This window comes from Bufo gargarizans, chromosome 3 (assembly GCF_014858855.1).
Source record: "Bufo gargarizans isolate SCDJY-AF-19 chromosome 3, ASM1485885v1, whole genome shotgun sequence".
Classification (NCBI taxonomy): Eukaryota; Metazoa; Chordata; class Amphibia; order Anura; family Bufonidae; genus Bufo; species Bufo gargarizans.
This window is the reverse complement of record NC_058082.1, coordinates 35,879,566-35,907,555: the sequence shown is the minus strand read 5'-3', so window position 1 is coordinate 35,907,555 and position 27,990 is coordinate 35,879,566.

Genomic DNA, 27,990 nt, shown 5'->3' with positions numbered 1-27,990 from the left:
ACCGATATGCAGGAAAAGGGGGTAGTAGTTGTAGGGGATGAAGAATAAATTTAGTCCAGACCTTGTATATAGTTGAACAGCAACTTTACTTGAATAAACTTTCATCAGAAACAGTCTTCAAACTTTGTCTTGGTTCCAACAGGCTTTTGCATTAACTGTGACAGGCAAACTCCTCTCTGCTATGTCTGTTGCTCTCTGGCTCTGCTGTGCTGACAGTTAGCTATGTAACATAGCTTTATCTGCAGGCTGTAACTTCACTTTCTTGTAGTCTGGTCTGTCTCTAGCTTTGTCCAGGGAACACTTTACTCCTGGTTTCAGAGGCTCTTTGCTTTGGCCTCCAGATCCAGCTGAGCTGAAGGTGCTCAATCTGGCCCGGGCAAGGCTCGTCCAACAGGGACGGGCACCTGCTGCCTTCCCCTAGCAGGGGGTACTCTAGAACTGACCCTAACTAGAACTCCTCCCTCCCTGCAGCATGTGGGGAAGCGCCCACTACACCACAGAGGGGGGTTAGAATGGCAAGAAAAGCTCCATTCTATGTAAGATATCTCTGCCTTTGATGCTGCCACCTGCTGGTGAACCAGATATAATACACGTAAACATAACAGTTACATGGAAATATGAATACACATTTTGCAGGATCTGAAAATAAATACATGTGATGACATGATGTTAACCATAGGAGATAGTATCAAGGTGCAGAAGTGGTAATGCACCTCTGGGGTGTTACAGTTGTCCCTGACAGTATTTACAGTTCCACACATTGGCACTGCCGTGACCTTTGGCAGACACCGACAACCACAAAGACTGGCCCACCTCCTGTTCTACATACGTTTGCAGGGCTGGTACTGCCTTTTTGGCAAAAAAATGACGGCTTGGGACTCTCCACCTCGACTCGGCACAAGCCATCATTCTCTGAAAGGTGCAGAGTCCACCACTTGGAAAGGGAGGGACTGCAGCGCCAGCAACTTGGACAGCAGCACATTCACCTTCTGCACCGTTGGATGAGTGCTCGCATACTGTTGTCTCTTGGAAATCGATTCGTTGATCGATTACTGATGGAATGAATGACGAGGAGTAGGAGGACGAGGAGCAGGAGCATCAGGACCAGCAGATGATAGGAAGGACAGACAGCTCCCTTCGGCTGAGGTGGTGGAGCATTGACTGCCTGAAATCGGCTGCGTGCCACTGGGTGATGCAGCGGTTGCTGCGGCTGGCTGGACCACCACATCGGAGCCACAGTTCTCCCAGGCCACTTTATGGTGACGATGCATATGTTGATGCAGGGCCATGGTGCCAATGCCACGCTTCACCTTCTGCCCACAGATTCTACAAATGGCCATGTTCACCTCCTCCGGCGGCTTAACAAAAAACTGCCACACCACCAAGTAGGTGATTTTAACTAGAGTTGAGCGAACACCTGGATGTTCGGGTTCGAGAAGTTCGGCCGAACATCCCGGAAATGTTCGGGTTCGGGATCCGAACCCGATCCGAACTTCGTCCCGAACCCGAACCCCATTGAAGTCAATGGGGACCCGAACTTTTCGGCACTAAAAAGGCTGTAAAACAGCCCAGGAAAGAGCTAGAGGGCTGCAAAAGGCAGCAACATGTAGGTAAATCCCCTGCAAACAAATGTGGATAGGGAAATGAATTAAAATAAAAATTAAATAAATAAAAATTAACCAAAATCAATTGGAGAGAGGTTCCATAGCAGAGAATCTGGCTTCCCGTCACCCACCACTGGAACAGTCCATTCTCAGATATTTAGGCCCCGGCACCCAGGCAGAGGAGAGAGGTCCCGTAACAGACAATCTGTCTTCATGTCAGCAGAGAATTAGTCTGCATGTCATAGCAGAGAATGAGGCTTCACGTCAGCCACCACTGCAACAGTCCATTGGCATATATTTAGGCCCAGCACCCAGGCAGAGGAGGGAGGTCCCGTAACAGAGAATCTGTCTTCATGTCAGCAGAGAATTAGTCTGCATGTCATAGCAGAGAATGAGGCTTCACGTCAGCCACCACTGCAACAGTCCATTGGCATATATTTAGGCCCAGCACACACACAGGCAGAGGAGAGAGGTCCCGTAACAGAGAATCTGGCTTCATGTCAGCAGAGAATCAGTCTGCATGTCATAGCAGAGAATGAGGCTTCACGTCAGCCACCACTGCAACAGTCCATTGGCATATATTTAGGCCCAGCACACACACAGGCAGAGGAGAGAGGTCCCGTAACAGAGAATCTGTCTTCATGTCAGCAGAGAATTAGTCTGCATGTCATAGCAGAGAATGAGGCTTCACGTCAGCCACCACTGCAACAGTCCATTGGCATATATTTAGGCCCAGCACCCAGGCAGAGGAGGGAGGTCCCGTAACAGAGAATCTGTCTTCATGTCAGCAGAGAATTAGTCTGCATGTCATAGCAGAGAATGAGGCTTCACGTCAGCCACCACTGCAACAGTCCATTGGCATATATTTAGGCCCAGCACCCAGGCAGAGGAGGGAGGTCCCGTAACAGAGAATCTGGCTTCATGTCAGCAGAGAATCAGTCTTCATATCATAGCAGAGAATCAGGCTTCACGTCACCCACCACTGTAAGAGTCAATTTTCATAAATTTAGGCCCAGAACCCAGGCAGAGGAGAAAGGTCCCGTAACAGACAATCTGGCTTCATGTCAGCAGAGAATCAGTCTTCATATCATAGCAGAGAATCAGGCTTCACGTCACCCACCACTGCAACAGTCCATTGGCATATATTTAGGCCTAGCACACAGGCAGAGCAGAGAGGTCCCGTAACAGACAATCTGGCTTCATGACAGCAGAGAATCAGTCTGCATGTCATAGCAGAGAATGAGGCTTCACGTCAGCCACCACTGCAACAGTCCATTGGCATATATTTAGGCCCAGCACCCAGGCAGAGGAGGGAGGTCCCGTAACAGAGAATCTGTCTTCATGTCAGCAGAGAATTAGTCTGCATGTCATAGCAGAGAATGAGGCTTCACGTCAGCCACCACTGCAACAGTCCATTGGCATATATTTAGGCCCAGCACCCAGGCAGAGGAGGGAGGTCCCGTAACAGAGAATCTGTCTTCATGTCAGCAGAGAATTAGTCTGCATGTCATAGCAGAGAATGAGGCTTCACGTCAGCCACCACTGCAACAGTCCATTGGCATATATTTAGGCCCAGCACCCAGGCAGAGGAGGGAGGTCCCGTAACAGAGAATCTGGCTTCATGTCAGCAGAGAATCAGTCTTCATATCATAGCAGAGAATCAGGCTTCACGTCACCCACCACTGTAAGAGTCAATTTTCATAAATTTAGGCCCAGAACCCAGGCAGAGGAGAAAGGTCCCGTAACAGACAATCTGGCTTCATGTCAGCAGAGAATCAGTCTTCATATCATAGCAGAGAATCAGGCTTCACGTCACCCACCACTGCAACAGTCCATTGGCATATATTTAGGCCTAGCACACAGGCAGAGCAGAGAGGTCCCGTAACAGACAATCTGGCTTCATGACAGCAGAGAATCAGTCTGCATGTCATAGCAGAGAATGAGGCTTCACGTCAGCCACCACTGCAACAGTCCATTGGCATATATTTAGGCCCAGCACCCAGGCAGAGGAGGGAGGTCCCGTAACAGAGAATCTGTCTTCATGTCAGCAGAGAATTAGTCTGCATGTCATAGCAGAGAATGAGGCTTCACGTCAGCCACCACTGCAACAGTCCATTGGCATATATTTAGGCCCAGCACCCAGGCAGAGGAGGGAGGTCCCGTAACAGAGAATCTGTCTTCATGTCAGCAGAGAATTAGTCTGCATGTCATAGCAGAGAATGAGGCTTCACGTCAGCCACCACTGCAACAGTCCATTGGCATATATTTAGGCCCAGCACCCAGGCAGAGGAGGGAGGTCCCGTAACAGAGAATCTGGCTTCATGTCAGCAGAGAATCAGTCTTCATATCATAGCAGAGAATCAGGCTTCACGTCACCCACCACTGTAAGAGTCAATTTTCATAAATTTAGGCCCAGAACCCAGGCAGAGGAGAAAGGTCCCGTAACAGACAATCTGGCTTCATGTCAGCAGAGAATCAGTCTTCATATCATAGCAGAGAATCAGGCTTCACGTCACCCACCACTGTAAGAGTCAATTTTCATAAATTTAGGCCCAGAACCCAGGCAGAGGAGAAAGGTCCCGTAACAGACAATCTGGCTTCATGTCAGCAGAGAATCAGTCTTCATATCATAGCAGAGAATGAGGCTTCACGTCAGCCACCACTGCAACAGTCCATTGGCATATATTTAGGCCCAGCACCCAGGCAGAGGAGGGAGGTCCCGTAACAGAGAATCTGTCTTCATGTCAGCAGAGAATTAGTCTGCATGTCATAGCAGAGAATGAGGCTTCACGTCAGCCACCACTGCAACAGTCCATTGGCATATATTTAGGCCCAGCACCCAGGCAGAGGAGGGAGGTCCCGTAACAGACAATCTGGCTTCATGTCAGCAGAGAATCAGTCTTCATATCATAGCAGAGAATCAGGCTTCACGTCACCCACCACTGCAACAGTCCATTGGCATATATTTAGGCCTAGCACACAGGCAGAGCAGAGAGGTCCCGTAACAGACAATCTGGCTTCATGACAGCAGAGAATCAGTCTTCATATCATAGCAGAGAATCAGGCTTCACGTCACCCACCACTGTAAGAGTCAATTTTCATAAATTTAGGCCCAGAACCCAGGCAGAGGAGAAAGGTCCCGTAACAGACAATCTGGCTTCATGTCAGCAGAGAATTAGTCTGCATGTCATAGCAGAGAATCAGGCTTCATGTCAGCCACCACTGCAACAGTCCATTGGCATATATTTAGGCCTAGCACACAGGCAGAGGAGAGGTTCATTCAACTTTGGGTAGCATCGCAATATAATGGTAAAATGAAAATAAAAATAGGATTGAATGAGGAAGTGCCCTGGAGTCCAATAATATATGGTTATGGGGAGGTAGTTAATGTCTAATCTGGACAAGGGACGGACAGGTCCTGTGGGATCCATGCCTGGTTCATTTTTATGAACGTCAGCTTGTCCACATTGGCTGTAGACAGGCGGCTGCGTTTGTCTGTAATGACGCCCCCTGCCGTGCTGAATACACGTTCAGACAAAACGCTGGCTGCCGGGCAGGCCAGCACCTCCAAGGCATAAAAGGCTAGCTCTGGCCACGTGGACAATTTAGAGACCCAGAAGTTGAATGGGGCCGAACCATCAGTCAGTACGTGGAGGGGTGTGCACACGTACTGTTCCACCATGTTAGTGAAATGTTGCCTCCTGCTAACACGTTGCGTATCAGGTGGTGGTGCAGTTAGCTGTGGCGTGTTGACAAAAGTTTTCCACATCTCTGCCATGCTAACCCTGCCCTCAGAGGAGCTGGCCGTGACACAGCTGCCTTGGCGACCTCTTGCTCCTCCTCTGCCTTGGCCTTGGGCTTCCACTTGTTCCCCTGTGACATTTGGGAATGCTCTCAGTAGCGCGTCTACCAACGTGCGCTTGTACTCGCGCATCTTCCTATCACGCTCCAGTGCAGGAAGTAAGGTGGGCACATTGTCTTTGTAGCGTGGATCCAGCAGGGTGGCAACCCAGTAGTCCGCACAGGTTAAAATGTGGGCAACTCTGCTGTCGTTGCGCAGGCACTGCAGCATGTAGTCGCTCATGTGTGCCAGGCTGCCCAGGGATAAGGACAAGCTGTCCTCTGTGGGAGGCGTATCGTCATCGTCCTGCCTTTCCCCCCAGCCACGCACCAGTGATGGACCCGAGCTGCGTTGGGTGCCACCCCGCTGTGACCATGCTTCATCCTCATCCTCCTCCACCTCCTCCTCATCCTCGTCCTCCTCGTCCTCCAGTAGTGGGCCCTGGCTGGCCACATTTGTACCTGGCCTCTGCTGTTGCAAAAAACCTCCCTCTGAGTCACTTCGAAGAGACTGGCCTGAAAGTGCTAAAAATGACCCCTCTTCCTCATCCTCCTCCTCCTCCTCCTGGGCCACCTCCTGTTCCATCATCGCCCTAAGTGTTTTCTCAAGGAGACATAGAAGTGGTATTGTAACGCTGATAACGGTGTCATCGCCACTGGCCATGTTGGTGGAGTACTCGAAACAGCGCAACAGGGCACACAGGTCTCGCATGGAGGCCCAGTCATTGGTGGTGAAGTGGTGCTGTTCTGTAGTGCGACTGACCCGTGCGTGCTGCAGCTGAAACTCCACTATGGCCTGCTGCTGCTCGCACAGTCTGTCCAGCATGTGCAAGGTGGAGTTCCACCTGGTGGGCACGTCGCATATGAGGCGGTGAGCGGGAAGGCCGAAGTTACGCTGTAGCGCAGACAGGCGAGCAGCGGCAGGATGTGAACGCCGGAAGCGCGAACAGACGGCCCGCACTTTATGCAGCAGCTCTGACATGTCGGGGTAGTTGTGAATGAACTTCTGCACCACCAAATTCAGCACATGCGCCAAGCAAGGGATGTGCGTCAAACCGGCTAGTCCCAGAGCTGCAACGAGATTTCGCCCATTATCACACACCACCAGGCCGGGCTTGAGGCTCACCGGCAGCAACCACTCGTCGGTCTGTTGTTCAATACCCCGCCACAACTCCTGTGCGGTGTGGGGCCTGTCCCCCAAACATATGAGTTTCAGAATGGCCTGCTGACGTTTACCCCGGGCTGTGCTGAAGTTGGTGGTGAAGGTGTGTGGCTGACTGGATGAGCAGGTGGAAGAAGAGGAGGAGGAAGCCGAGAAGGAGGAGGTGGCAACAGGAGGCAAAGAATGTTGCCCTGCGATCCTTGGCGGCGGCAGCACGTGCGCCAAACAGCTCTCCGCCTGGGGCCCAGCTGCCACTACATTTACCCAGTGTGCAGTTAGGGAGATATAGCGTCCCTGGCCGTGCTTACTGGTCCACGTATCTGTGGTTAGGTGGACCTTGCTACAGATGGCGTTGCGCAGTGCACACTTGATTTTATGGGATACTTGGTTGTGCAGGGAAGGCACGGCTCTCTTGGAGAAGTAGTGGCGGCTGGGAACAACATACTGTGGGACAGCAAGCGACATGAGCTGTTTGAAGCTGTCTGTGTCCACCAGCCTAAATGACAGCATTTCATAGGCCAGTAGTTTAGAAATGCTGGCATTCAGGGCCAGGGATCGAGGGTGGCTAGGTGGGAATTTACGCTTTCTATCAAATGTTTGTGAGATGGAGAGCTGAACGCTGGCGTGTGACATGGTTGAGACGCTTGGTGACGGAGGTGGTGGTGGTGGTGTTGGTGGTACATCCCCTGTTTGCTGGGCGGCAGGTGCCAACGTTCCTCCGGAGGCGGAGGAAGAGGCCGAGGCGGCAGCAGCAGAATAGGCCGAGGCGGCAGCAGCAGAAGAGGTAGCAGGGGGAGCCTGAGTGACTTCCTTGGTTTTAAGGTGTTTCCTCCACTGCAGTTCATGCTTTGCATGCAGGTGCCTGGTCATGCAGGTTGTGCTCAGGTTCAGAACGTTAATGCCTCGCTTCAGGCTCTGATGGCACAGCGTGCAAACCACTCGGGTCTTGTCGTCAGCACATTGTTTGAAGAAGTGCCATGCCAGGGAACTCCTTGAAGCTGCCTTTGGGGTGCTCGGTCCCAGATGGCGGCGGTCAGTAGCAGGCGGAGTCTCTTGGCGGCGGGTGTTCTGCTTTTGCCCACTGCTCCCTCTTTTGCTACGCTGTTGGCTCGGTCTCACCACTGCCTCTTCCTCCGAACTGTGAAAGTCAGTGGCACGACCTTCATTCCATGTGGGGTCTAGGACCTCATCGTCCCCTGCATCGTCTTCCACCCAGTCTTGATCCCTGACCTCCTGTTCAGTCTGCACACTGCAGAAAGACGCAGCAGTTGGCACCTGTGTTTCGTCATCATCAGAGACATGCTGAGGTGGTATTCCCATGTCCTCATCATCAGGAAACATAAGTGGTTGTGCGTCAGTGCATTCTATGTCTTTCACCGCTGGGGAAGGGCTAGGTGGATGCCCTTGGGAAACCCTGCCAGCGGAGTCTTCAAACAGCATAAGAGACTGCTGCATAACTTGAGGCTGAGACAGTTTCCCTGGTATGCATGGGGGTGATGTGACAGACTGATGGGGTTGGTTTTCAGGCGCCATCTGTGCGCTTTCTGCAGAAGACTGGGTGGGAGATAATGTGAACGTGCTGGATCCACTGTCGGCCACCCAATTGACTAATGCCTGTACCTGCTCAGGCCTTACCATCCTTAGAACGGCATTGGGCCCCACCATATATCGCTGTAAATTCTGGCGGCTACTGGGACCTGAGGTAGTTGGTACACTAGGACGTGTGGATGTGGCAGAACGGCCACGTCCTCTCCCAGCACCAGAGGGTCCACTAACACCACCACGACCATGTCCACGTCCGCGTCCCTTACTAGATGTTTTTCTCATTGTTATGGTTCACCACAACAACAAATATATTATTTGGCCCAATGTATTGTATTCAAATTCAGCGGGATATAAATTTGAGGCCTAGTATTTAGGCGCTGGGTGACCGGTATGGATTTAGTGACAGAATTAGACTTGGAAATTCACAGAAGCGTGTGTGTGTGAAGTTATTCTGAATGACCCAATGTGCACCTTGAATATTATATACCCTTTTAGGGATAGATTTCAAATAGCTCTGATATAGCAGGAACCACTAAATTATGAAATTGCTAAATTGGGAATTGTACTTCAACCCAGAACAAAAAATGTGCTTTGACGGGCACTAAATAACTTTCCCAGCTACAACAGGACAACGGTAACGAGAGATTTAGAGGGATTTAAATTTGAGGCCTAGTATTTAGGCGCTGGGTGACAGGTATGGGTTTAGTGACAGAATTAGACTTGGAAATACACAGTAGCGGGTGTGTGTGAAGTTATTCTGAATGACCCTATGTGCACCTTCAATATTATATACCCTTTTAGGGATAGATTTCAAATAGCTCTGATATAGCAGAAACCACTAAATTATGAAATTGCTAAATTGGGAATTGTACTTCAACCCAGAACAAAAAATGTGCTTTGACGGGCACTAAATAACTTTCCCAGCTACAACAGGACAACGGTAACGAGAGATTTAGAGGGATTTAAATTTGAGGCCTAGTATTTAGGCGCTGGGTGACAGGTATGGGTTTAGTGACAGAATTAGACTTGGAAATACACAGTAGCGGGTGTGTGTGAAGTTATTCTGAATGACCCTATGTGCACCTTCAATATTATATACCCTTTTTGGGATAGATTTCAAATAGCTCTGATATAGCAGGAACCACTAAATTATGAAATTGCTAAATTGGGAATTGTACTTCAACCCAGAACAAAAAATGTGCTTTGACGGGCACTAAATAACTTTCCCAGCTACAACAGGACAACGGTAACGAGAGATTTAGAGGGATTTAAATTTGAGGCCTAGTATTTAGGCGCTGGGTGACAGGTATGGGTTTAGTGACAGAATTAGACTTGGAAATACACAGTAGCGGGTGTGTGTGAAGTTATTCTGAATGACCCTATGTGCACCTTCAATATTATATACCCTTTTTGGGATAGATTTCAAATAGCTCTGATATAGCAGGAACCACTAAATTATGAAATTGCTAAATTGGGAATTGTACTTCAACCCAGAACAAAAAATGTGCTTTGACGGGCACTAAATAACTTTCCCAGCTACAACAGGACAACGGTAACGAGAGATTTAGAGGGATTTAAATTTGAGGCCTAGTATTTAGGCGCTGGGTGACAGGTATGGGTTTAGTGACAGAATTAGACTTGGAAATACACAGTAGCGGGTGTGTGTGAAGTTATTCTGAATGACCCTATGTGCACCTTCAATATTATATACCCTTTTAGGGATAGATTTCAAATAGCTCTGATATAGCAGGAACCACTAAATTATGAAATTGCTAAATTGGGAATTGTACTTCAACCCAGAACAAAAAATGTGCTTTGACGGGCACTAAATAACTTTCCCAGCTACAACAGGACAACGGTAACGAGAGATTTAGAGGGATTTAAATTTGAGGCCTAGTATTTAGGCGCTGGGTGACAGGTATGGGTTTAGTGACAGAATTAGACTTGGAAATACACAGTAGCGGGTGTGTGTGAAGTTATTCTGAATGACCCTATGTGCACCTTCAATATTATATACCCTTTTTGGGATAGATTTCAAATAGCTCTGATATAGCAGGAACCACTAAATTATGAAATTGCTAAATTGGGAATTGTACTTCAACCCAGAACAAAAAATGTGCTTTGACGGGCACTAAATAACTTTCCCAGCTACAACAGGACAACGGTAACGAGAGATTTAGAGGGATTTAAATTTGAGGCCTAGTATTTAGGCGCTGGGTGACAGGTATGGGTTTAGTGACAGAATTAGACTTGGAAATACACAGTAGCGGGTGTGTGTGAAGTTATTCTGAATGACCCTATGTGCACCTTCAATATTATATACCCTTTTTGGGATAGATTTCAAATAGCTCTGATATAGCAGGAACCACTAAATTATGAAATTGCTAAATTGGGAATTGTATTTCAACCCAGAACAAGAAATGTGCTTGAACGGACACTAAATAACTCGCCCAGCTACAGCACTAGGGACAGATTTAGCTGGATATAAATTTGAGGCCTAGTATTTAGGCGCTGGGTGACCGGTATGGATTTAGTGACAGAATTAGACTGGGATATGGCCAAAAAATGAACAGACTATTGCTGGTTAAATGCACTTGGTGTGACAGCTTCACCCTGATGTAGGCTTTAGCCAAAAAACAACCACACCATTGAGGGTTAAATGCACTTGGTGACAGGCGCAGCTTGCCCCTGATTTTGTATATGGCCAAAAAATGAACAGACTATTGCTGGTTAAATGCACTTGGTGTGACAGCTTCACCCTGATGTAGGCTTTAGCCAAAAAACAACCACACCATTGAGGGTTAAATGCACTTGGTGACAGGCGCAGCTTGCCCCTGATTTTGTATATGGCCAAAAAATGAACAGACTATTGCTGGTTAAATGCACTTGGTGTGACAGCTTCACCCTGATGTAGGCTTTAGCCAAAAAACAACCACACCATTGAGGGTTAAATGCACTTGGTGACAGGCGCAGCTTGCCCCTGATTTTGTATATGGCCAAAAAATGAACAGACTATTGCTGGTTAAATGCACTTGGTGTGACAGCTTCACCCTGATGTAGGCTTTAGCCAAAAAACAACCACACCATTGAGGGTTAAATGCACTTGGTCGCAGCTTGTGCTGGCGCACCACAAGACACAAAATGGCCGCCGATCACCCCAGAAAAATGAGACTGACAAACGGTCTGTGCAGCCTAAAAACAGTGAGCAATTGAGGATCAGCAGCTCAATGGTCCACAGCTGCAGATCGATCAGTTAATCAAGTCCTTTGGAGGAGTTAATCTGCCTAATCTCGCCCTACTGTCGCAGCCGCAACCTCTCCCTACGCTAATCAGAGCAGAGTGACGGGCGGCGCTATGTGACTCCAGCTTAAATAGAGGCTGGGTCACATGGTGCTCTGGCCAATCACAGCCATGCCAATAGTAGGCATGGCTGTGATGGCCTCTTGGGGCAAGTAGTATGACGCTTGTTGATTGGCTGCTTTGCAGCCTTTCAAAAAGCGCCAAGAAAGCGTCACAAAAGCGCGAAGAAAGCGACGAACACCGAACCCGAACCCGGACTTTTACGAAAATGTCCGGGTTCGGGTCCGTGTCACGGACACCCCAAAATTCGGTACGAACCCGAACTATACAGTTCGAGTTCGCTCATCCCTAATTTTAACCCCAACACTCCGCACTGACTAACTGCTACCACCGCTGCTTCTGTGAACCCCTGCACCCCTACTTTCCGGGCAGGTAGTCTCCTGCGAAGCGGGTGGTCTACCCTGTGCCAGTAGCTGCTGACTGTCCTCTAGTAGCTCGTCCTTGCTGTATAGTGGAGCTGAGCCCACAGCATATAATACTTCTCTAGCTGAGGGAACAGAAAAGGACAGAGGCAGGTTGAGGACAGGTGAGGGCTCCTGGGCCATGCCAACTAAGGGTTGTGTCTGACGAACCCACTGACTCTTGATGTCACTTGGGACAAAGTGGATGACCGAGTCAACCATTCAAGAACTGCTGGGTTGCTGGTCAAGACACGACTGCTAGATGACACCAGAAGCTCAGGCCTCTCGAAGTGACCCCTGCTGGCACGCCCCCTTACTCTGCTGCGACCTGAGCCTGTGCCAGAAACATTTAGCCATCTGCCACTTCCCTATGCCTTCTGTCTGACATACTGTTAGATCAACAAAATAAATAAATAAAAAGGAAATTAATACACCCCAAAAAAGTCTGTAATTTTCTCACTTCACCACACAACGGCTAATAAGCCCTTTTTTCCCCACTAATACACGCCAAAAAGGGCTTTAGAACATATAACTGCACCGCTGAACGGCAAATATATATTTTTTTGCCACTAATACATGCCAAAAAGTGCTGTAATTTTCTCACTTCACCACACAATGGCTAATAAGCAATTTTTTTCCCACTAATACACTCCAAAAAATACTTTAGAACATATAACTGCACCGCACAAGGACAAATAAGACGTAGAAATATTTTCTTGTAATAAACCCTGTTAATGTCTGTATCACACAGCACTTGACCCCAATAACAAGAAAGGTTTGCTGGAATTACAGAGCTGTATAATGGCAATTTGGATCCGCAGTCAGTGCAGCAAGGTGTAATACTGCAAAGAAAAATTGGGGGTCAGTCAGCAAATCCAGTGCGCAGGTGCGCGTTGCCATGGCTGAAAGCACAAAGGCAAAAAAATATACAATGCAAAAGCACTCTGCAAACCAAATAAAGTACAATAATGCCAAAATAATAGAAAGTATGCTGGTGCTAATGCTACGCTATTAGATTTGAGATGCTTGGCAAATCATTTTGTACAAAATTACTTGGGCCCGTCTGCCAAACGTCAAGGCGATCTTAGTAAGACAGGAACCTAACAATAAATACCACATTAACTTGGGCCATACTGGCCTCCATTACATTCAGGGAATGTAGGTTCCACATGCATGCTGAGCCCATGTTATATTATGTCTCTTATGGTGCCAAAATGGCCTCCATTATATTCAGGAGATGGAGGCTCCACATGCATGCTGAACTCACACTATATGATACCTCTTTGGTGCCGGCCTCCGTTATGTTCAAGGAATGCAGGTTCCACTAGCATGCTGAGCCCACTCTGAATTCCACCTTTCCTGGTGCCAAATGGCTACCAATACATACAGGGAGAGTAGGCTACAGCTTTATAGCTATACTAATTAAAATCAGCCTACTCTCCCTGTATGTATTGGTTTGGCACCAGGAAAGGTGGAATTTAGAGTAGGCTCAGCATGCTAGTGGAACCTGCATTCCTTTGAACACTATTATTTTGGCATTATTGTACTTTATTTGGTTTGCAGAGTGCTGTTGCATAGCAAGGTGTAATAGGATCGTTCCTATTACCCAGTCTGTAAACTCCCCTACTGAACCCTGTTCTCCTTTTATAGTGTGGAATGATTCCTCCCTATCCTTCCCCTACACGTCTAATGCTCTTTCCCTGAACTTATATTGAGCAAAATATAAGTTTTCAAGTCTTTCCTAGCACTGTCCCTAGCGTCTGTTGATGTCTCTCCCTGCACTAAGTACACTGGAAAATGGCTGAATCCAAGATGGCTGCCGCTATTTATAGGGCTGTGACATCACAGGGCTGGCTGCTGATTGGCTGCATGCATGGCATTGTGGGTGATCCCTCGTTCCCAGAGTTCCTTGCTCCATGTCCTAACATGTGCAGCAGCCAAAATGTGATTCGTTACTACGAAGTGTGAGGAAATTCGGATTCGGTGCGAATCAAATTTTTCCTGAAATTCGGATCGAATTCCACTTCGTCAACTTCAATTCGCTCATCTCTAATACACATCACACACTGCACCACATACATCTCACACTGATGTATGTAGTGCAGTATACGATGTATGTAGTGCAGTGTGTGTGATGTCTGTAGTGTAGTGAATGCACAGCAGGCAATTATAGCCAAGTGATAAAGTACAGGGAAGATCCGCCATATTGGACGGGACTTTATCACTTCGCTGTTATTGTCTGCTGTTATTTAGACCAGTAATGGTTCCCTACATACCCACCTCTTAGGTCCCGTTCACACCACCCCTATTTATTTCTGTTGTTCTGCTCCTTAAGGCCTCCTGCACACGACCGTATGGCTTTTTCAGTGTTTTGCGGTTCGTTTTTGACGGATCCATTGCTCCGTTTTTTGTTTCCGTTTCCGTTCCGTTTTTCAGTTTTTCCGTATGGCATATACAGTGATAAGATAGAAAAAATTGGGGTGGGCATAAAATTTTCAATAGATGGTTCCGCAAAAATGGAATGGATACAGAAGACATACGGATGCATTTCCGTATGTGTTCGTTTTTTTTGCAGACCCATTGACTTGAATGGAGCCAAAAAACGTGATTTGCAGGCAATAATAGGACATGTTCTATCTTTCAACGGAACGGAAAAACGGAAATGGAATGCTTACGGAGTACATTCCGTTTTTTCTTGCAGAACCATTGAAATGAATGGTTCCGTATACGGAACGCAAAAAACAGCCAGTAAACGGAAAAAAAAAAAACAATCGTGTGCAGGAGGCCTTAGATGACAGAGCGACAAAAATAACCGAAGTGCTGGATTAGGCACGTAAGGCTGTTTTTTTGTCATATGTTTAGTGTACACAAAAAAAGTATATGATAATGGACGCCTCAGACATCAATAAATTAAATGACGTAGTGGGGAGGGGGCGGCGCCGTAGGCAAAGAGAGGAGGGAGCACAGACGATGCAGTGAATAAATTAAACGACGTAGTGGAGGGGGCTGCGCTGTTCGGCAAGTATGTGGGAGGACATTTATTTCTTAGGAGGCCGGCTGGGCACTGCAGGGGGGCGTTACTGGGCACAAGAGCAAAGTAATAACGCCCCTCTGGGCACCTTGAGACTTCATTTGCATATCAGAAAAATCGCTTTTTAATAGCACATGTAGGTAAGAAGGTACTTTATTGCACATTGCTATGTTAACAGTTTTATATGGTCATGAATTGCACCACTGTGACTTGTATCCTCAGCCTGGTTCTCGTTAAGTTAATTTTCCTGTCTTTTGTCTACATCTATTTGACTAATGTGTTCCTTTAAGTCTGCTATTCCTGAGTTGTGTGTCAGTTCATTTAGTTTTTAAGTTTTTTTCTGAAGTGTGTCCAGACCCTGGCTGTGCAATAATTTTGATAACATTATCTGTTCAACCTGTTTGGTTCTGTATCCCTTCTTCCTGAAGCTGATGCCTTGCTTCTTTGTGTTTCTGCCAAGTATGTCTGGGTTCCAGAAGTCATTGCCAAGTCTGTATGTGCTACTATGCTACCTGTGTACAGGTCCCCACAGGTATTACTGTTGGATTGGTTTCCCATGGTTTGTTTGGGTTCCATTAGTTAGCACCACGTCTGCATGTGTTCCAAAGTCTGTTTTTGTTTGTCTGGGTTCCTGAGGCTTTCTCTTGCCTATGTGTCTGTTCAGTCTGTTTGTGCATTTCTGTACCTTGTGTTCAACCTCAGCTGCCTTCTATTTTGCAGTCTTTCTTTATGGTGTCTTTATGGTTCTTATTAAGCACAGTGGTTCCACACTACCTGATCCAAAACAATAAAGTAAAAAAAGAAAACAAAAACACCAGGTTAAGAGAGAGAGGCCACACCGGAGTATAGTAGAACTGGAGAACCTTTTCTGCAAGTAGTTGTGGTACAGACGTCTTAGTATAATTTCTTCACACAAGTAGTAAGAACACATGCTAACTGGGAGCTTAAAGTGTACCTGAGTTTTCAAACAAAAGTTTGCTTAATGGCTGTGCTTCTATGTACATTCATAACTGTGAAGGAATAGTTTTTTTGGGCTTCCCTAATGACTTCTTCAGCCATATAATTCCCTGTTTCAGCTGCACAGCTAGATGCATTTCTCTCACAAGCAGGTATGTCTCCCTTCTGTGGAATCTCCCATCACTGTACTGCTTTGACATCCTTTCCCTTACTTTCCACTATGTTTGTTTTCAACTCCGCAGCTCACAGAACAGATTAGGAAGGGGAGATCACACTTACAGAAATGTAGGAGGCTCCTATGATGTTCAGAAGCCGTTTAGAAGCAATTCTTTTATCAGGCTCTGACATGCCCCCACTTCCCCTCTGCCGTCTCCTGTGTCTCTGTTACTAGGGACGGATCTTGCCTGATAACAGCCAGTGGACTGCAACTTAGGCGGAAGTAAGACCCCTAGTGCCATGACTTTACAGCTTTTTTTCCAGGTGGATGGAGGCAGATTTTTTAAATGAACGTTAAAGGAACGTAGATAATGGTGTCAGTCTCTTTAAAGATTTTGCTAACGTATCTTATCCACAATAATGGCGCTTGTTATCTGCTAGTGCATGATATATTTAGTACCCTTTTATGCACAGTAACACAGAACTTAAAGGGAATCTGTCTCCCTGATTTTGGACTATTATCTATAGTAATACATGCATGGTACTGCGGAGTCCAGATCACTATTTTTATTTTCCTACTGCCCCCAGTTCCCCAACTGTCAGCACTCAAAGCTGCACTGGAATACACAGTCTGGGGGCTGTTTTCTAACATAAAGAAGAGGACTCGTGCGCCTTCACAGCAGTCCTGACAATGTATTTCAATGCAGCTCAGAGCGCTGACAGCGGGGGAATGGGGGGCAGTAGGAAAATAAAACATATAGTGTCAGGCAGCTGCTGCCAAGGCCAATAAGATAATGGGTTGCATCAAAAGGGGCATAGATGCCCGTGATGAGAACATAGTCCTATCACTTTACACATCGCTAGTCAGACCACACATGGAGTACTGTGTACAGTTCTGGGCTCCTGTGAACAAGGCAGACATAGCAGAGCTGGAGAGGGTCCAGAGGAGGGCAACTAAAGTAATAACTGGAATGGGGCAACTACAGTACCCTGAAAGATTATTAAAATTAGGGTTATTCACTTTAGAAAAAAGACGACTGAGGGGAGATCTAATTACTATGTATAAATATATCAGGGGTCAGTACAGAGATCACTCCCATCAGCTATTTATCCCCAGGACGGTGACTGTGACGAGGGGACATCCTCTGCGCCTGGAGGAAAGAAGGTTTGTACACAGACATAGAAGAGGATTCTTTACGGTAAGAGCAGTGAGACTATGGAACTCTCTGCCTGAGGAGGTGGTGATGGGGAGTACAATAAAGGAATTCAAGAGGGGCCTGGATGTATTTCTGGAGGGTAATAATATTACAGGCTATAGCTACTAGAGAGGGGTCGTTGATCCAGGGAGTTATTCTGATGCCTGATTGGAGTCGGGAAGGAATTTTCTATTCCTGTAAAGTGAGGAAAATTGGCTTCTACCTCACAGTTTTGTTTTTTTTGCCTTCCTCTGGATCAACTTGCAGGATACCAGGCCGAACTGGATGGACAAATGTCTTTTTTCGGCCTTATGTACTATGTTACAATGTTTACAAATCTGGACTCCTTATCTGCATTACTACTCATGTATTACTGTAGATAATGGTCCAAAATTGGGGTGACAGATTCCCTTTAACTTTATGGTGTCTCACTGATGTTCTTTTGGCAGAGAGTGTCATTTTTGCTGACCCATAGACTTCAAAGGGGCCACGTCCTGGTTTTCACTGACAAGTATAGGACATGTTTTATTTGTTTTGCAGAGCTGTAGAACAAAAGAAAAGGTCCCCATAGAAGTAAATAGGTCTGCATCTTATCCACCAAAAATCCGCATTTTTGCGGACAGCATACGACCATCTGAATGAGCTCTTAAAGAGCTGAATCATGTCCTTATTTTCTAGGCCCGCTCTGCTCTTTGACTCGGCTTTTCACACTTCTAGAGACTCCCTACTGTCAGGAAGCGACATCATCCAGGATTCTTCTTGTTTCAGTGTGTAAAAGTGACTGCCAGGTGTCGCCACTAGATGGCAGCAGAGCAACAGTAATTACATTAGTATGCAAAAGGCCCTATTGTCTTGCAGGAGGGAAATTGCATATTATTCAGCTTGAACCTCTTACCCCCCAATGTATAAGATAGCCAAGTTCAGTGCTCAGCTATCTTCGTCAATCCTATACATTTTGAATGCATGCGCTCTTTTCAAACAGGGGACCGTATTCTCATGACTGTCAGGGGTCCTAGCGATCAGACACTTATACCCTTTCCTGTAGATAAGTTTTGAATCTGGTATAGGCCCTTTTTATGCTAAGAAATTATACCCCAAGGGGTTAAAGACCCTTCCAGTTGAGATCAGCCTATTATTATCTATTATCACCTGTCTCAGGATCGAGGACAATGAGAGATCTCAGCTGTGTCATTATTGTAGTAATTATTACTAATTTGCCATCTACTTATAGTCCTCCTCTCAGGGTAAAGGTTCTCATTATCTCTACATTACTCAGCTCCTGCTGGTTTTCATTATAGTGACGCCGTTATCTGCGGCACTGGTTTGGTTCTTAATTCTCTCGGGAGACCCCTTTAAGTCTGGGCATCAGAAGCAGAAACTGATCTGTTTGTGTGCTGAGACTCATTTGCAGCAGATTGGATGGGAACTTGTGGGGTAACGTCCACACAGGATTTAAAGGGGTTATCTGGAAATTAATATTGATGACCTATCCAACACCCGGGCATCCGCCGCAGATCAGCTGTTAGAAGAAATCGGCGCTCCTACCTCTTCCTAGGCCAGGGACATCACCATACATCGGTCACGTGGCCTAGTTGCATCTCAGCCACATTGAAGCAAATGGGACTGCGCTGCAATACCAAGCACAGCCACTATACAATATGCGGCGCTGTGCTTGGAAAGCTCCCGTGAGCCTTGTGCATTCACAAGAGCTAAGGTGACCTCATCTGGTGCAGGTGGTGGGACAAGGGAACCATTGGTTACCTGCTTGAATTGGCGGGGCAAGGAAACAATGGTTCCCTTGTGGTGCTAGTGCTGAGGACTCGGAGGATGCTCAGGTGAATTGACCCAATCACGATGTGACTGGGTGAGAGGACCCAAGACCAGGTTGACTCCTGGGAAAATGGGGCGTATAGACAGCTTTGCTGTCACAATACTTTGTTAAAACAAACATTTTGGATACGTGCACAACCACACTTACCAGTTCGGGGCATATAAGTCCCACCCCTGCCACGCCCATTTTCGACCCGGGCCTCCCCAAATTTGCCGGGACTGTCTCTGAAAATCAAGGACAGTCCTGCTAAATTCAGGACAGTTGCCAAATATGCACAAAACTACTGCTGTCCGCAAACACACCGGGAAACTCAACCAGGGAAGGAGATGATGGGCCTCAGGCATTTCTTGCACTGCTCTGCCAAAAATGGTTGCAGCGGCGTCAAGACGGATGTTGAAGCGGGAAGACCTGGAATCAGCAGCGGTGATGTGGTAAATATGAATACCACCGCGAAACCGGCGACACAGGGTGGGGATGGGGGTGGGGGTAATCTGTAGAAAAGGTGAACAACCCCTTTAAGCCCTTAAGGACTCGGCAAACATGGCGTATCGGTACGTCTTAAGTCCTTAAGGGGTTAAAGGGCTCACACAATTATTTTGTGCCAAGTGTTGTCTTTTGGGCTGGGATGCCATCAGGAATATCTGGGGGAGGAGACATCCATCTCTGTATGGGACAAAGAGAAAACATAAAGGGGGAGATTTATGAAACAGTGTTTGCTGCCCACAGCATCCAATCACAGCTCAGCTTTCATTTCTCATAGGCTACTGGCAAAATGAAAGCTGTGCTGTGATTGGTTGCTAAGGGCAATAAAGACAGTTTTTTTTTATTCCAGACAGTGTTCATAGTGGAGTTAGACACAAGGTGGCAGGGGCAATGCTGGGAACTTTAAGGTTTCCACTGCTTCAGCCCATCTCAAAGAAATCTCCATCTTCTCTCGTGCATACAGATGTATGACGTAACTGGGTGTCAGGAATCATCCTGTTATGTCTGTTTAGTTCAGATTCTCTTGCCCTCGAGTTCTCCCTCAGTTAAGATGGTGGATTGTGTCTCAGCTGGGTGCCATCTTACTTCCTGTTTCACATTTAAACCGAACAAGCCTGTTACTAATTGCTTGAGTATTGTGTTTAGCTTCTTCTCGTGCAGTCCTCTTGCTTGGAACTAGCTCTCTGGTTTGTTCCTCCTACTTGCAGTCTACCCTGCTACTTTGTGACATCCTGCTACCTCCTGTTGCTGACCCGGATTTCTTGACTACGTTCCTGTGCCGCCTGCCCTGACCCATTGCTCGTCTGACCCCAGTCCTGCACCGTTGCTACCGGTAACAGCTCCGCCTGCCTGGCTCTGCTGCATCCTTTAGTCCTGCACCGTTGCTACCGGTTACTGCTCTGCCTGCTTGGCTCTGCTACATCCTTCAGTCCGGCAACCTCCTATTCAAGACTCCAGATCTGAAAATCCACTGCCCACAACCAGGACGTTGAAAATAGTAGTTAAAACCCAAATTTCCAGGATTAAAGTCATCCAGCAATAGATATTGATAACCTAACCCCAGGATAGGTCATTAAAGTCTATGTAGACCTTTGGGGGCATTTTTTTATTATTGCATTGTACTTATTTTGAGCAGAATTTTTTTTTCAATTGGTCTTAATTAAGAATATGGAATCCTTTCTTCTGTACAGATGCTCTAGTAGCAGCCTGTGGATTTTCTGTCTTTTCCGTCATTTGAGGTGCAGACAGACTCCTTATCTCTGCTCTCTGACAAAAGCTCAATCCTCATGTTACTGATAAGAATGTGGCTTAAATAAGTGTTTATGACCTCTCAGTAGTTTAGAAATAAGGGTTATTAGATGACTGCACTAAGCAAAAGTGAAAGTACCAGTCACACAGTTAGAAAAACAGTTAACCCTTTGTGACAGAATGGCTCAATATTTTTAATAAAAGCCAATTTAAAATATGATTTTTAGCCAAAAATTACAAAAAAATACAGTCATACACAAAAATTGCCTCTGAAGCTGTACATAGCCTTTAAAATCAGATCGGTGATAATCTGACATCTGGGACCCCAGCCCATCAGCTGTTAGAAGAGGCTGGCACTCTGTCGGGGGAGCATCATATATACTGGCATTAGGGTAGAGGGAACATCATATATACTGGCACTAGGGTGGGGGGCATCATATATACTGGCACTACTGTGAGCATTAAATACTGGCACTTGGGTGAGGGTGAGCATTATATACTGGCACTAGGGTGGGGGAGCATTAAATACTGCCACTAGTGTAAGGGGGAGCATTATATACTGGCACTAGAGTGGGGGAAGCATTATATACTGGCACTAGGGTGGGGGGAGCATTATATACTGGCACTAGGGTGGGGGGAGCATTATATACTGGCACTAAGGGGGCATTATATAATTATATACTGGCTGTACAGGGGGGAAGGATTATATACAGGCACTAGGGAATGCATTATAGACTGGCTGTACAAGGGGGACTTTATATACTGGCACTAGGGTGGGGGGAGCATTATATACTGGCACTGGGGGGCATTATATAATTATATATTGGCTGTACAAGGGGGAAGCATTATCTACTGGCACTGGGGAGTGCATTATATACTGGCTGTACAGGGGGGAGCATTATAGCCAGGGGGCACTACAGTAGGGGCCAGTGTCGGACTGGGGTACTTAGGGCCCACCAGTGTAACAGATTCTGGGGGCCCACCTTAGGGCTCCTGCACACTAACTTATTTTTTTTCCATGTCTGTACCGTTCACTTCAATAGGGCCGCAAAAAATAAAGACTCTGTGTGCATTCCGTGTCTGTATGTCCGCATGGCCGTTCTGCTAAATGATAGAACATGTCCTATTATTGTCCACATTACAGACACGGACAGGACGATTCTATTAGAGGCCGGCCGTTCTGTTCCGCATAGTGTGAAATGCACACACCCGGTATCCATGTTTTGCGGATCCGCAATTTGCGGACTGCAAAACATCCAACGGTCGTGTTCATGAGACTTTACAGTGATAACAGAAATATTAAAGATGAAGTATGATGGCGGACAGTCACAGCAACATGCACAGACACACATGTGGCAGAATTTACACATATATGGATACCACAGCCAGGGAGAAAAAAAAAAACTCACCTTCTCCCTCGCTGTGACGCTCTGCGCTGCGATTGGACAGCGCTACAGCCAGGGAGAAGGAACGCCCAGGGAGAAAAGCTGATGTCTCCTCCCCGGTGTTCCGATGCTATTACTTAGAATACAGCGCGGGAGAATGTAACGAGGGGCCACAGCGGGTGAACGGAGCGGCGCTCAGAAATAATAGTAAGTGCAGGGACATCCCCCATGTATGCCCTACATGTCCTGCTACTTAGTTAATAAAGTATGGACCCATGAAAGGTCCTCTTTAAAGGGAACCTGTCATCAACTTTATGGTGACCTCACTGAGGGCAGTATAACTTAGTGACAGAAATGCTGATGTCAGCGGTGTGTCAATCATGAGCTGAAAGTAAGTGGTTGCCGAGAACCAGCATCATAATCATTGCAGCCCAGGCCTTGAAAAGAGTCAAATCTACCTGAGAAGAGTCCTGATTATTCACAATCTCCTGCTCTCCCCGACCATCTGCTCCTAGAGAGAAAGGGAGAAAACTAGGTAGAAGACTGTCAGCCATCAGCAGGTGGGCAGGAGAGCAGGAATTCATGAATAACCAGGACTCTTCTCAGGTCTCCATGACTCTTTTCCAGGCCCAGTCTGCAATGATTGTGATGTTGGTTCTCGACAACCACTTACTTTTACCTTTTAAATGACAGACCGCTGAAATCAACTCACCTTTCTCTACTCTATGCCGCCGTTAGTATGGGCAGCATAAAGTTGATGACAGGTTCCCTTTAAGACCATGTTCCCTTGATCATGGGGGTCTCAGCAGTCAGACCCCCATCAATCAGACACTGATCACCTGTCGTGTCATAGCTGTTTCACCTTTTCACATTCCCTATCCTTAAAGGTTTTCTTTGGGTGTAAAATAAAATAAATACAATTCAAATAAAAAATCTGGCCCAAAATACGTGTCAAACTAAAATAGAAATGCTCGTCTGTTAAAGGGCCTGTGTCCACTTTTCTGGACACAGTGATCCATGGGGGTCTGAACGCTGGAGCCCCCACTGATCCCCCTTCTTGATTGAGTGGCAGGGGGAGCATATGACCTGCCTCTCCATCCATTCTCTATGGGGTCGCTGGAGATGGCAGAGTACAGCGCTGGCTATTTCCCGTGGTCCCAAAGAGAATAAATGGAGCACCAGGGTGTATGTGTGGCCTGCCACACCTTTAAAAAGGGGGAACGAACAGGACCCGCTCCTGTGATCAGTGGGAGTCGCAGAATCGGACCCCCTAATCATATAGTTATGCCCTACGGTGTGGAGAGGATAACTTGAAAACCTGGACAATCCCTTTAAATCCTCCACCACTCCACCACCAGTATCTCTTTACATGGCAGCAGTGATGCCTGTAAATACGGAATATCATCACTGCCGCCATGTAAACCATACGTCTCAATACTGGAGAATATGACGCACTGTGCAGAATGTTTCGAGCATAATCCAACCCCCTTTGCAGGTCATAACCTTTAACAAAGCCCAAGCAAAGGTACTAGAGGAGCAGAGGCATTAGGGTCACCTAAGGCAGGGTAATAGTGGGGATCCTGGAGCAGGGGTAACTGGAGAAAAGGCAATATTAGTGATGCATTTAGAGTGGGGGCATCTGGAGCTGGGGCATTTACGGAGTGCACCTGAAGCAGAGGCATTAGGGTTGCCTGAGGCAGGGTAATAGTGGTAATCCTGGAGTAGATGTATTAGGGGGCAACTGGAGAAGAGGCAATATTAGGGGTGCATTTAGACTGGGCACATTGGGGGGCATCTGGAGCTGTGGCACAAATGGGGGTGCAGCTAAAGCAGAGACATTGGGGGGACCTAGGGCAGAGTCCCCCCAATGCCACTCTGAACTCTGCAGAGAGAAGCACACATTCATAGGTCTGTGTCTACTATAAACAAATCCCCTATTTCCTCCTTACAGTCTCCCACAGCTCACTACTGTCACACACCTGAGAAAACAGCCCAGCACCGCAGAGGAGTCCTTCTCTCCAGCAGCCACAGTTTCCTGACAGCAGGGAGAGCAGGAGGCTGGCCAGACATGTTCTCTCTTCCTTCACTGCCAGCAGCTGGGAAGCTTAGAAAATACTGCGGGGCCTCCTGTACAATTTACACCAGTAGGAGGCTGCATCCTTGTGCCATACTGCCACCTAGTGGCTAGAATAATTGTCTCTCCTGAGAAACAAGATAAATAATTACTCCATCTTATCTCTGGGTGCAGGAGACTAGGGGCCCACCAAGGAATTCTCCGTCTCCCTGGTGGGCCAGTCTGAGCCTGATAGGTGCATTATAACTATTGGGGGCACTGGTGGCATTATTACTACCAGGGATATTGTGGGGGCATTATTATTACTGGGCATAATATAGAGGACATTGCTACTAATTTATGTATTAGTGGAGACACTATTACTAATGAGGGCAGTCTGGGAGCACTATTACTATCGGGGGGACTATGTTTTAAATGTAATGTCACTTTAAAATGATTTGGGGAGGGGCTGGACAGGAGGGAGGGGGGGGGGGCAGCGCAATTTGCCTGCTCTGCCTAGGGCACCGAAATACCTTGTCCCGGCCCTGAATTGCCAGGTTTCTGCACAGATTACAGCTGATCGCTGGCGCTTCCAGTAATGGGACACTTTGTGATCTGCTTAAAGTCAAGGAACCTTTCTAAATAGTAAGGATTGCCCAAGGGTAAGAACTGCATTAACCTCGCTAAGAACAGCACTGATCCTATTATCATTACAGATAATAACAGTGTAATGGGTAATAATTACTGTACTGTGAGGAATGAGTAATGGCGTAAATTATCCAATGTTCATGTCATCATTCTTTAGAAATCAGATCAGAGATGTTACTGTTTCTAATAATGACATAGAGGCAACTCATCTTCTCCATGTATACCATGATGTTACAGAAATACTGGAATGTAATGGAAAATAATGGCACAAAAGGGGTCATGGGGGCTCTATGCACAAAATTGAGTTCCAGAGATAAAGACCTCATCTATATTCAATTACATAGGAGCAGTATTATAGTAGTTATATTCAATTACATAGGAGCAGTATTATAGTAGTTATATTCTTGTACATAGGAGGCAGTATTATAGTAGTTATATTCTTGTACATAGGAGCAGTATTATAGCAGTTATATTCCTGTACATAGGAGCAGTATTATAGTAGTTATATTCAATTACATAGGAGCAGTATTATAGTAGTTATATTCTTGTACATAGGAGCAGTATTATAGTAGTTATATTCTTGTACATAGGAGGCAGTATTATAGTAGTTATATTCTTGTACATAGGAGGCAGTATTATAGTAGTTATATTCTTGTACATAGGAGGCAGTATTATAGTAGTTATATTCTTGTACATAGGAGCAGTATTATAGTAGTTATATTCAATTACATAGGAGCAGTATTATAGTAAATATATTCTTGTACATAGGAGCAGTATTATAGTAGTTATATTCTTGTACATAGGAGCAGTATTATAGTAGTTATATTCTTGTACATAGGAGGCAGTATTATAGTAGTTATATTCTTGTACATAGGAGGCAGTATTATAGTAGTTATATTCTTGTACATAGGAGACAGTATTATAGTAGTTATATTCTTGTACATAGGAGGCAGTATTATAGTAGTTATATTCTTGTACATAGGAGACAGTATTATAGTAGTTATATTCTTGTACATAGGAGGCAGTATTATAGTAGTTATATTCTTGTACATAGGAGGCAGTATTATAGTAGTTATATTCTTGTACATAGGAGGCAGTATTATAGTAGTTATATTCTTGTACATAGGAGGCAGTATTATAGTAGTTATATTCTTGTACATAGGAGGCAGTATTATAGTAGTTATATTCTTGTACATAGGAGGCAGTATTATAGTAGTTATATTCTTGTACATAGGAGGCAGTATTATAGTAGTTATATTCTTAACCAAATTTATTTTTATTCAAAGAATAAGGCACATTATTTGATCACATACCACCATAACATTAATGGTAAGGCATAACCACAAATCGGTCATGGAAGTGACCACAAATGCATGTCAGTGCAACACATGTACAAAATGAGACATCAAATGTGACATACAATAAAAATCATATATAACACAAATGAGAGGAAAAGAGAGGGGAAGGAAAGGGACGGGAGGAGGGAGAAAGGGATGGGAAGTTTTCCCAACTCCGTCAAGGAAACTTCCTATATGTCTTCCAGGGTGACCAGATTTTCAGAAAGCGGGAACGCGTGCAGGATTCCCAATAGGCCAGCTCTTCGAATCTGTAGATCTGATCCACCTTATCCCTCCACATCGAAATAGTAGGAGGTTCAGTATCCTTCCAAAGCAGCGGGATCAGCAGTCTCGCCGCCGTGATGAGCATAGTAGGGAGATCAGATCTACAGGGGAACAGCGAATTATTAGGGCACCAAAGCAGAATCAGTTTAGGATCCAGCTTAACCTGTTAGCACACCTCATTTATCAGAGCTTCTATACTGGTCCAGAAAGCTCTAATCTTCTCACAGTGCCACCAAATGTGTGACAGAGAGCCTACGTCTTTTTTACACCTCCAGCACTCACTTGGAAAGTCTGCATTAAGCCTATGCAAAAACTCTGGGGACTTGTACCATCTAGTAAGCAGCTTATACGAGTTTTCTTGTATCTTAATACAGCGGCTAAAGCCGTGAGAGTGCGTAAGGACAAAAGCCCTTTCCGGGTCTGTAAGGTGGATGGACAATTCCCTTTCCCATGAAGCAAGGAAATGTAGCTCAGGGGGGGACGCCGAAAGTAACTCCTTATATATGGCATAGTAGTTATATTCTTGTACATAGGAGCAGTATTATAGTAGTTATATTATTGTACATAGGAGGCAGTATTATAGTAGTTATGATCTTGTACGTAGGAGGCAGTATTATAGTAGTTATATTCTTGTACATAGGAGCAGTATTATAGTAGTTATATTATTGTACATAGGAGGCAGTATTATAGTAGTTATGATCTTGTACGTAGGAGGCAGTGTTATAGTAGTTATATTCTTGTACATAGGAGCAGTATTATAGTAGTTATATTCTTGTACATAGGAGGCAGTATTATAGTAGTTATATTCTTGTACATAGGAGCAGTATTATAGTAGGTATATTCTTGTACATAGGAGCAGTATTATAGTAGTTATATTCTTGTACATAGGAGCAGTATTATAGTAGTTATATTCTTGTACATAGGAGCAGTATTATAGTAGTTATATTCTTGTACATAGGAGCAGTATTATAGTAGTTATATTCTTGTACATAGGAGGCAGTATTATAGTAGTTATGATCTTGTACGTAGGAGGCAGTGTTATAGTAGTTATATTCTTGTACATAGGAGCAGTATTATAGTAGTTATATTATTGTACATAGGAGGCAGTATTATAGTAGTTATGATCTTGTACGTAGGAGGCAGTGTTATAGTAGTTATATTCTTGTACATAGGAGCAGTATTATAGTAGTTATATTCTTGTACATAGGAGGCAGTATTATAGTAGTTATATTCTTGTACATAGGAGCAGTATTATAGTAGGTATATTCTTGTACATAGGAGCAGTATTATAGTAGTTATATTCTTGTACATAGGAGCAGTATTATAGTAGTTATATTCTTGTACATAGGAGGCAGTATTATAGTAGTTATATTCTTGTACATAGGAGCAGTATTATAGTAGTTATATTCTTGTACATAGGAGCAGTATTATAGCAGTTATATTATTGTACATAGGAGGCAGTATTATA